General features: G+C 42.3%; 1 long non-coding RNA gene across 1 annotated transcript; it reads left to right on the top strand.

Moving 5' to 3' along the window:
- The first annotated feature begins 30 nt into the window (after positions 1 to 30).
- LOC123372319 lies at positions 31 to 4,148 on the top strand. The gene is made up of 3 exons (XR_006580211.1): positions 31 to 659; positions 1,078 to 2,465; positions 2,893 to 4,148. It is a non-coding gene; the product is annotated as an uncharacterized LOC123372319 (long non-coding RNA).
- Positions 4,149 to 10,991: the final 6,843 nt, after the last annotated feature.

The raw sequence follows: 10,991 nt of genomic DNA, 5'->3' as shown, positions 1-10,991 counted from the left end.
GTGACCGCTCTGTAATTAGGGTCTATGTCACAAGGCTCTCCAGAATGGGACATATCGAGCTCTTTGGTACTTTGACAGCTGGACCTTCCTGTAATTCAGGTTATGGTCTCTCCTCTTTGGCTAATGCCAGCGACCACCCTGTAATGAGGGGACAGGTTGCATCTTGCTTTTGAAATCTGGGGGATTAGAATCATTTGCGTAACATGGGCAGCTTGACCTCCCTGTAAGTAGGGTTTGAGTCTCCGAGGCCCTTTGGCTGCTTAGTGAGTGTGACTGCCCAGCAATCAGGGTGCAAGTCACCTCCCCCTAAATGTGGGGGGGCATTGAGCTCTTTGTTAAACTGAGCAATGTGACCGCCCTGTAACTAGGGCCCGGGTCTCTGCCCACTTGCTCATTTGGCTTTATGCCATGCTCTGCCCCATTAGTCAGCGTGACCCTCTAGTCTCTTGGCACTAGGCCAAATGCAGCCACTACCCCGAATGAGCACCCTGTAAACAGGGTACAGGTCTCATCAGCTACTATTTATGGTGCCCCCATGAGACTGTGTCCAGAGTACTGGCCCTTTAAGCAGCATTTGCAACGTGCCTGGAATTCTGCAGCCAAGTCTCCTGCTTTCTCCTCCCTTCTTGGACTCTTGGAGACCTGACATGCTATTGGTGGTAAGCTGCGAAAGGGAGTGTCCTGTGGCGATTTGGACTAAGTCATTCCAGGCAGTAGACCTTGTCCCATTGCTTTAGGAATACTTGTCAATTAATTCCTTCCTGCCCTTCATTATTTACTTCCTCTTGATTTGGTATGGAGACTGCCTGGTGAAATAATTGTCAAGGGGAAATGTGGAGATTGTGGCTTTAGAGGAGGAGGGGCTCAGGACTTTTCTCAGCCAGTGCAGCTTGGGAGGAGGGGGAAATGCTTGTGGAAGTATGTGAGGACCACAAAGAACTGTCTTGGACCTAAATCTCCAGACTCTTTGCTGATGCGGAAAAGAACACTGTATCAGTGGTTGACATTGAGTTTCCGTGGCGTTGTCGAAAGGGGATCTCACTTCCACACGCCTTGTGCTCCCTTTCTCTGTTTCAGGCCTCATGAAGCAGAAGTGGAGAAGAAGGAAGTGTCAGGAATGCCACTGACAGAGGAGAAAAGAAGATGGAGGAAAAGGAAAGGAACTCTGGGCACAGTACCCTCCCTGAAATCAGCCTCAGGTCATGTAATTAGACTGTATGGGAATCTCGAGCCTTTTAATACCTTGAGCAGCGTGACCACACTGTAAGCTGGGTCCCGGTCTGTCCCCTTTGGACATTCTGCTCCGTCATCTGGCTAGTGTGAGTGACTGTCCTGTAATGAGGGTGCCAGTCACCTCCCCCTAAATGTGGAGGGGCATTGAGCTCTTTCTTTAATTGAGCATTGTGACCGCCCTGTAACTAGGGCCCGGGTCTCTGCCCACTTGCTCATTTGGCTTTACGCCATGCTCTGCCCAATTAGTCAGTGTGACCGCTCTGTAATTAGGGTCTATGTCACAAGTTACTCTTAAATGGGACATATCGAGCTCTTTGGTACTTTGACAGCTGGACCTTCCTGTAATTCAGGTTATGGTCTCTCCTCTTTGGCTAATGCCAGCGACCACCCTGTAATGAGGGGACAGGTTGCATCTCGCTTTTGAAATCTGGGTGTTTAGAATCATTTCCGTAACATGGGCAGCTTGACCTCCCTGTAAGTAGGGTTTGAGTCTCCGAGGCCCTTTGGCTGCTTAGTGAGTGTGACTGCCCTGCAATCAGGGTGCAAGTCACCTCCCCCTAAATGTGGGGGGGCATTGAGCTCTTTGTTAAACTGAGCAATGTGACCGCCCTGTAACGAGGGCCCGAGTCTCTGCCTACTTGCTCATTTGGCTTTACGCCGTGCTCTGCCCCATTAGTCAGCGAAACCGCTCTGTAATTAGGGTCTATGTCACAAGTTACTCTTAAATGGGACATATCGAGCTCTTTGGTACTTTGACAGCTGGACCTTCCTGTAATTCAGGTTATGGTCTCTCCTCTTTGGCTAATGCCAGCGACCACCCTGTAATGAGGGGACAGGTTGCATCTCGCTTTTGAAATTGTGTGTTTAGAATCATTTCCGTAACATGGGCAGCTTGACCTCCCTGTAACTAGGGTTTGCGTCTCTGAGGACCTTTGGGTCTCTTGGCCTCGTGCTGTCTTCACAGCGTGCTGTGAAGGACCGCCCTGTCATCAGGGATCGGGTCTTTGCCCTCTAGTCTCTTGGCACTAGGCCAAATGCAGCCACTGCCCCGAATGAGCACCCTGTAAACAGGGTTCAGGTCTCATCAGCTACTATTTATGGTGCCCCCATGAGACTGTGTCCAGAGTACCGGCCCTTTAAGTAGCGCTTGCAACGTGCCTGGAATTCTGCAGCCAAGTCTCCTGCTTTCTCCTCCCTTCTTGGACTCTTGGAGGCCTGACATGCTATTGGTGGTAAGTTGCGAAAGGGAGTGTCCTGTGGCGATTTGGACTAAGTCATTCCAGGCAGTAGACCTTGTCCCATTGTTTTAGGAATACTTTTCAATTAATTCCTTCCTGTCCTTCATTATTTATTTCCTCTTGATTTGGTATGGAAACTGCCTGGTGAAATAATTGTCAAGGGGAAATGTGGAGATTGTGGCTTTAGAGGAGGAGGGGTCCAGGACTTTTCTCAGCCAGTGCAGCTTGGGAGGAGGGGGAAATGCTTGTGGAAGTCTGTGAGGACCACAAAGAACTGTCTTGGACCTAAATTTCCAGACTCTTTGCAGATGCAGAAAAGACCACTGTATCAGTATTTTACACTGAGTTTGCATCCGGGACCTGGAGTTGTTGAAAGCGTTTCTCACTTACAGATTCCTTATGCTCCCTTTCTCTTTTTCAGACATCTTGAAGCACAAGTGGAGAAGAAGGAAGTATCAATACCAAGGCATAACTTTGAATCTGAAATGCAGAGACCTTAAACACACAAGTTCTATAGAACGATCACTTCCTTTTATTAAGAAGTCATCATTTCCTATTGGAAGTGCAAAGATGTGACTGAAGGGAAGGCATATTTCTATTCTCCACTCATCCCCAATTCTGCCTCCCAAACTCCTCAAATAAATTTAAGGTTCACAAAATTAACATTTACTCCAGGTAACGCCTAACTTGTGTATTTCTCACAGATTTCTAAAAGGGAGCAACAAACTAAATGTTCTGGCATCTGACAGTTACTTCCTGCACTTCACAACTTTCAAACACCTACGCTACTTAAACGGTCTCACCAACCAAAGTGTGCCACACATTCAATATTAACTTTGCACCTATTTTGTCAGAAGTTAGTGTTTTTAGTAGTTGTGTCCATTGGTGGACGTGGCAATAGTGGTGTTTTAATAATCTTTTATGCTTATTGAATTCAGAGGATGATGATGTGGATGTTTAGGTAGGTATTTTTCTGTTAAGTCTTGGTATTTGGGCAGAGGTGCAGCATTTTGTGATTATGATTGTTTTTCTGGTATTGGTTTAGTGTTAATTGTTGGCAATTTTAGATGTTTTTGTGTACTAACATTAGTAGATGTATTTAGTGGGCAAAGCTGAGGTTGTCTGTTTGGTGCAATTTGATTGGTGTAAAAGTTAATTTCGGGTAGGTGTTTGAAAGCCCTGAGCTTTGAATGTGTAGCTCAATAGGGATGCAGGACCCACCTGGCTACCTCAATTCTTACTTTCATTCCTAATTCCAAAATCTTGGATGAAGATGACCATATAAAGAAGAATAAAGATATCTCCAGAGACTTTCAAGAGGGTCGCATTTCTGCAGCTTAGGGGATCCCTTAAACCTTATTGAGCTTTTCAAAGTGCAATAATTGTGGAAAACTTCTACTTCTGCCACTTAAGTGTTGAACAATAATCTGTATTAAAGGATTTACACTGGTAGTTAATTCTGTTCTGTATTAAGATGATTTTGCTAAAATCACCACTTTATGATGTGTGAAATGAATTAACTAGGTCTGATTATACCTATTTGATAAAAGTTGGACTACTCCATATTAAATGCATGGATTGAACTTTGATTGTCAGATCACATTGCTTTGCTTTCTGTAACTCCTTATTTATGAACGTATTTATTACTCTTTATGTCATTCAATTAATAAAATGTATGCATTCAAGTATTGTCTCCGTTTTTTCTGTGGCTAAAGAAAAAGGAATCTGGTAAACTTGTGAAGAATTTTGGTATTTTTACGTTTAATTTAATTAACATTGTTTTACCCTTTTCATGCGGTCATTGGACCCTGTAGTGGTGCAAGTTTGATTTTTCTCTTGGATCCCGCGTTTTGGGCAGACTGCAGCGTGATCTTGAGGATGAAGATCTCTCTGCCACTTAGGTGCATAAGACTGCCCTCCCAGAGCTTTTTAGGTGCACAAGAATAGGCCTTGGTTTGGTCCCTTCACTGTTCACGGGCTTATAGATTGTTTGAGATCTGCAGGCCCTAGAGCTCACTTCCTTTGCACAAAATATGATTGTGGCTATAATAAGATTGGCCTAAAACTAGCAAGGTCCTCTGGTTTCTGCACCTTTCCTGTTCAGAAATTTTGTAAAAAGTAGATTTATGTAATATTTTTATATTTAACTTAATCTCAAGTTTCTCAGAAATTTACTTCTACGGTGCACTAAATTTTCAATATGCTAATACATGGGAGGTAGGGTGGTCTAGTGGTTTAGAGCACTGGCCTGGGATTCAGGTGACCTGGTTTCTATTGCTGGCTCTGCTGCTGGGTCACTGGCTGTCCTTGGGTCACTTGGTTGTCACTTCACCTCCCTGTGCCAGTGTCCCCCTCCATTTAAAAAAAAGGGGGGAAGGGAGATGATTGTACTGACCTCATTTGTAAATTGTTTTGAGACCTACTGAAGAAAAGCATTAAACAGAATTTTTACTAAAAATGAGATTGTATAGGGGCGGGAGAGAACTAGAGATTAACTTTGGTAGGGTGCATGAAGATATAATTCACTATGTAGGCATTAATTTTGCTAATGCTGTGAAGAAAACTGTCCTGTGACTAATGAATTGAAACAGCCTCTCTCTCTTTGCATCTGTTAATTCATTTCTCCTATAGCAGATGCTTTTTGTTCCATTGAAATGTGCATGGGGATGTGCTTTTTATTTATTACCCTTGCCCTATGATTTATTATTCAAAGGTGGGCAACTTGGAAAGCAAATACTCAGTCTTAGGTGATTGTTCACCTGGTGTAGAAAAAGCAGGTGAACAAAGTCTAAGTGTGCAGCAGCTGCAGTTACACTAGGGGAAGTCTATGACTTCAATAGTCGTCTTTTCTCTGTTTACAGGTACTCTGACTTGCCCCTTTCCCCCTTCACTTAAACCCAATTCAGAGGCAGCTGGTGAGTCACAGGTGCACTTCCTTCCACACTAGGAGAGACCTGAAACCTGATGGTATGATGATGAGGGCGCTAATTCAGCAAAGTACCGTTTTAGCATACCTCAGCCAGAGTCGTCATGCGTACCTGGAAAAAGAAAGGGCTTCTACAGCTAAACAAAAGATCTGCCAGGACTGACTATTCAATAGAATAGGTTGCAGCTAGTTAACCTGGTGTAAAGTTGGCTAAACCTCTCAAAGACTGCATTGGTGCAGGTTGCATTTCCACTGAATAATTACCATGCATTCTGCCTATTTAAAAATTATCTTCCTTGCTGTTTGATTTATCTTATTGTTTAAAACTATTGTGTCGTGTTGCTCTCTAATTAGCGGAGCTTGTTAGAAAAAAACAATTGCCAGAGTTTGCTCTTTTGTTGAAATTGAAACACACTGCAGGACAGTGTCAATTCTGACAGCATCCACCAGAAACCGAGCATGTGTCCAATGGAACTTTGCCGGCCAGGCAGAATGCCATCGGAAACTTGCTTGGCTTCCTGACAGCTCAGCTGCCTGGCTCCTTCACAGACCATGTGGCACGCTGCTGGGGAACCCGGGCTTCCAGGCTCCCAGCTCCTCAGCTGCCTGCCTGGTGGGCTGATGGGAAGCTGGGAGCCTGAAAGTTGCGGGAGCCTCAGCTGCCAGGCTCGTGACTCCTCGCCAGGTAGGGCTCTTAGGGTCCTTGGCTCCAGGACAGCCCACCAGGTGTGCTACTGTGGAGTTAGGTCTTGTAAGGCTCCAAGGGTCTCCAGCTCTGGGGCAGCCCACAAGGCTGCTTTAGAGCTCAGTGGAGATCAGCAATTCCATTTCACAGAGAATTTCAAAATTTTTTAATAGGATTGCAAATCAGAATGAAATCTGATTTTGAAATAGCAAAATCCTCTACAAAATAGAATTACCGTTCTCCCCCCAGCTCTTTCCGACGGTGGTACTAGTGGGGCCTTGTAATGAATGCCGCCCTGTTTTACTGCTTCCCCCAACTTTCCCCCAGTTATTTTTCTCCTTTCATCCCTGTGGAAACAAAAATATTTCCCTTTCCTATATTCTTCCGGGGTGTGTGTGTGTGTGTTCACTCGGGGGTGGGGGGGGGGTTGGAACAGATGCCCCTGGGGTAGAAGGATCTTTCCCTGCTGCGTTCCTGCACGGCCCTTTTCTTGGTCAGAGCTGCCTGCAAAGCAGACTCCATCTTGGCCACGAGGGCGCTAAAGTTACATAAACAAATCTACATGTGTCCTCTGCAAACACTTATTCACGGCTAGCTACTGGGATTATTATCGCTAAAGATTCAAACACACATACAAACCCTATATATTCTATTTCTTCAGGGGGAATAAAGAACAGAATTTCCATGTAACTCTAGTATGGTTTAAAGTTAAAGGTACTGGGTTATGACATTTGCTCTCTTGTAGATAGAATTGTAAAATTACAAGCTCTTTATTTTTGTGTACTCTAAAACACATCCATATAATTAAATCAAGGTTGAAAGTGCTTTGCCTCAAAGATTCATTTAAACCTCTATGGATAAAAAGAAGAACCTCGAGGACTCAGTATACTGATGTGTAGATAGCACCTCAGCACATTTCAGTGTGCAGGTCATTTCCTTTCTGATGCCTGTGCAGGGGATGTCTCTTTACACTAGAAGCTTTTGCTGTATCTTTTGGCTATATTGGCCCAGCTCCTCCAAGGTACATAGCCATTATGTGAGGGGAGTGAGGGGTCCAAACATCTTTGAGGATGTGGGTCGCTCTCCCCTGGTTTCTCTTTCCTGTCAGTGGAGTCAGGCTGTGCAAGTGCAAGTTTCCTGTTGCACCTTATAGACTAACAAACGTATTGGAGTATGGACTTTCACGGGTGAATACCCACTTCGTTGGATGCATGTAGTGGAAATTTCCAGGGGCATGTATATATATGCAAGGAAGAATCAGGCTAGAGATAACGAGGTTACTTCAATCAGGGAGGATGAGGCCCTCTTCTAGCAGTTGAGGTGTGAAAACCAAGGGAGGAGAAACTGCTTTTGTAGTTGGCTAGCCATTCACAGTCTTTGTTTAATCCTGAGTGGATGGTGTCAAATTTGCAGATGAACTGAAGCTCAGCAGTTTCTCTTTGAAGAAGAAATTTGATAAGATTGGATGTTTTTCTAAATGATGTGCTCTCAGACATTTATTTTGGGAATGTTCTATTACTTGTGTTATGCAGGAGGTCAGACTAGATCCTTCTGGCCTTGGAATCTATGAAAACATTCATTGATGTGATCTAAAGAGTGAAGTCTGGACTGGTTATATTTGGAGACAGGTCATGTTGTGAAAGTTGAGATTGCATTTTTCTTGTTTTCACATTTGTTCTATTTTATTAGCCCCTCTTTTTATTAGAAGATACTTCTAGCCCCTTGCTACAAAAAGAAACAAACACTATTCTGCCATCATTTTACATGTACAATTCCTATTATCTATAATAAGAAGTCTGTCTCTAGATCAATTGTAGCATATGTCCCAAAGGATGGCCAGCTGCTTTCAGCTGGTCCAAACACTCACTTTCTCTCTTATTTTTGTGCGGAATCATGATTATTTTCAACAAATGCAAAAAGAGTTTTTTTCTACCCAAATTAGGAATTCCATGATCGCACTGTTGAAAAGCAGATCCATCCATGACAGCCATGTCAAGATGTGTCAGTTTAACCTGCTAAACCTGGAGTTGACCAGAAACGCCACCCATAAGCTGCAGTTGGTACACAATGCCAGTGCGCCATACCCTACATTGACTACATATTCAATACAAAAATGAATTTCTATGTCCTGATCTTCATGTAAAAAACGCTGATTAACCTGACTACTTTAGAAGCCACCTCTTTCTAGGCCACTGATCAGCAGGGACACTGAAGTTGATAGAGCCCAAGCATACCTGTTAGGAGGTAGCATCATTTATTGTTTCACGGTATATAATAAGATTATGATTTAGCAAGGTACTTAGGCACATGCATAATTTTAAGCACAAGCTTAGGTATCTTGCTGCATTGGAGCCAAAATCTTGTAAAGATTGTCCAGATACTATAGTGGTGGGGGCTCTAGAACAATTTAAAGTGACTTATTTATCTTGTTAATTCAGCCCCCTTTTTTTTCTGTTCACAGATCAATAATAATCAGGCTTTGATCTGGAATAATCTGTTCATTATTCACAATTATTTCTTTAATCATGTGTGAAAATACATTTTACTGAGTAATTGCTCATGAACTCTTTGCTAGGAGTGTTTTGAGATTGCTACTCATGCTATATGATTGGCTACCTAAGTCACATAGTATTATTTCTGTTCTCTGATTGAATGACTTAACCTTTATCAGCTACTTCTGCTTCTACCTGAAAGAATTTCAGTTAATTATGAAATAAAATTAGTTTCTGCGTATACTAATTTTGTTAGTTGTTTAAATGAATCTCAACCACAAGTCACACATTTGCTTTCTATTAACATTAATGTAAGCAAAGTTTGATATATATGAGTATTTGTGAAAAGCTAACAAAAGGTCTGAACATACTGGATTGAAACATGAGTCAGAAATAGCAAAAATATTTGCTAAGATGTTTCCCCCACTATTTTCTCTGCTCTTTTATGCATGGTTTGATCTTTGATGCTTTTTGTGTGCTATGTAAACTTCTGAGGTTTTTTTCATAAATGAAACACCACTATAGGAGATGAATGTACTTGGGTAATGTCTGTGACTCAGTGAGTAAGGAATAAATTTTGTAATGATCTGTTTAATGAGCTGCAAATACAAAAGGTACAAAGATACAAAAGTCTCCTCTGCTTTAGATTGTCTAAATGCAACCTGGCAGTGCGGACAATCCACCAATTTATCTTTATATAATGTTGTGACCATTTTTCCAATGGATTAGGCATTAAACAGTCTCTTTCAGCATCAGCCATGCATCACCTTCTTTTCACCTCTTTTTAGAACACAATACTTTTGAGAATTCAAGTGAAAATCACTTTCCATTTAATTCTGAATCTTGATCTCACATTGTACGAAGGTACTTATCCTGCAGAAAGGTGGTGCAGCCTTGATGTTCCAACCGCACAGGCAAGGAGGGGCATCCTGGTAGGATGTTCCCTGAATAATCTGATTGTCTGGTATGAGAAAAGACCACTAAAGATTCTGGATTCCTTCCTTTGAAAAATCCAGTTACAAAGCCACAACTCGAGTACTCCACACCTCTGTGGAATAGCTGGGTTTCCATTTTGTTATTAATTTCTGTCTTTGTAGGACACTGACTTTATCTCCAATATAGTAGTTTCTAAGCCCCAAATACTTCATACATTTGTCTGGCACTCTGGACCCCCTTTCGATCCCTTAAGGATATACACCTGTTCTAGGCCCTGGTCACCGGCTTAACATTCAGTTGTGTGTGCTCTTACCCCACCCCTTTTCCTCCTGCCCCCAATGGAGCTTGGATTGATCCAAGCTCTAGTCTCAAGATCAAAGGAATGGCCTTTTGTGCAGTCAAACTGAATGGGAAGTAGGATACAACTGAGGTATTTCTTTGGTAAACTATGATCATTGTCCAGAACAAGTAGGAGCCAATTTCTCTCTCTGCAGTCTTTAGGGACTCTCTACACTGTTCATGTTCTTCAAAATTCAGATTTTTTTATAATTTTTATGTTGGAAGTTCTTTTTACATCACTGCTCAAGAATGAGCAGGGTGACATCAGAACAGAATGTGGAGGCAGCAGATTTTGAGACAGTATCAGGGCTATCAGAATTAGTAGATCCATATACTTGGGATCCAGGTACAACATGATACTTAAGTGTCATTTGGAAAGCAATATTCAGACCTCTTCCAAATCCTACTGTCAGCAGTTTCATTGGGCTATTGTTCTAGAAGTCAAGTATCAGAGGGGTAGCCGTGTTAGTCTGGATCTGTAAAAAGTGACAGAGTCCTGTGGCACCTTATAGACTAACAGAAGTACTGGAGCATAAGCTTTCGTGGGTGAATACCCACTTCGTCAGATGCATGCCTTATGCATCTGACGAAGTGGGTATTCACCCACAAAAGCGTATGCTCCAATACTTTTGTTAGTCTATAAGGTGCCACACGACTCTTTGTCGCTTGTTGTAGGAGTGTCAGTTCATTGTATATGACATACACACAGAAGTAGCTGTACCGGTAGGTGAACAGGAACTTGTGATGAGTGTTGATTATGTACAAAATCCTCAGTATGGTGTTAGAAATAAATGAAAATAAGCATTGATACCACATCCTGACAGTGCAATGAACAGAAGTAGCACCACTGAGGTAAAAAAAAAGACAGGTAATTAACTCAGAGCTGTGTGACTCAGTTTTGCTTCCCAGCAAAAGATAAAACATTTTGTAATAAAGAGGATGGTTAGTAGGGTAAAGAGCTTTTATATAATACAGTTCTTACTCCGTATTCCAGAAAATACCAGAGAGATGTTGTAAATGGGGCATTTTTTGTGCACACACCAAAACAAAAGCTATACTGATTATTTCATATTCCTTTTTACACTATTTGAGTATAAATTACTTCAAATTAATTTTCTATTTTTCAATTTAATTAAATGTAA

This window comes from Mauremys mutica, chromosome 6 (genome assembly GCF_020497125.1).
Source record: "Mauremys mutica isolate MM-2020 ecotype Southern chromosome 6, ASM2049712v1, whole genome shotgun sequence".
Taxonomy (NCBI): Eukaryota; Metazoa; Chordata; order Testudines; family Geoemydidae; genus Mauremys; species Mauremys mutica.
This window is presented reverse-complemented; position numbering and strand designations above follow the sequence as displayed.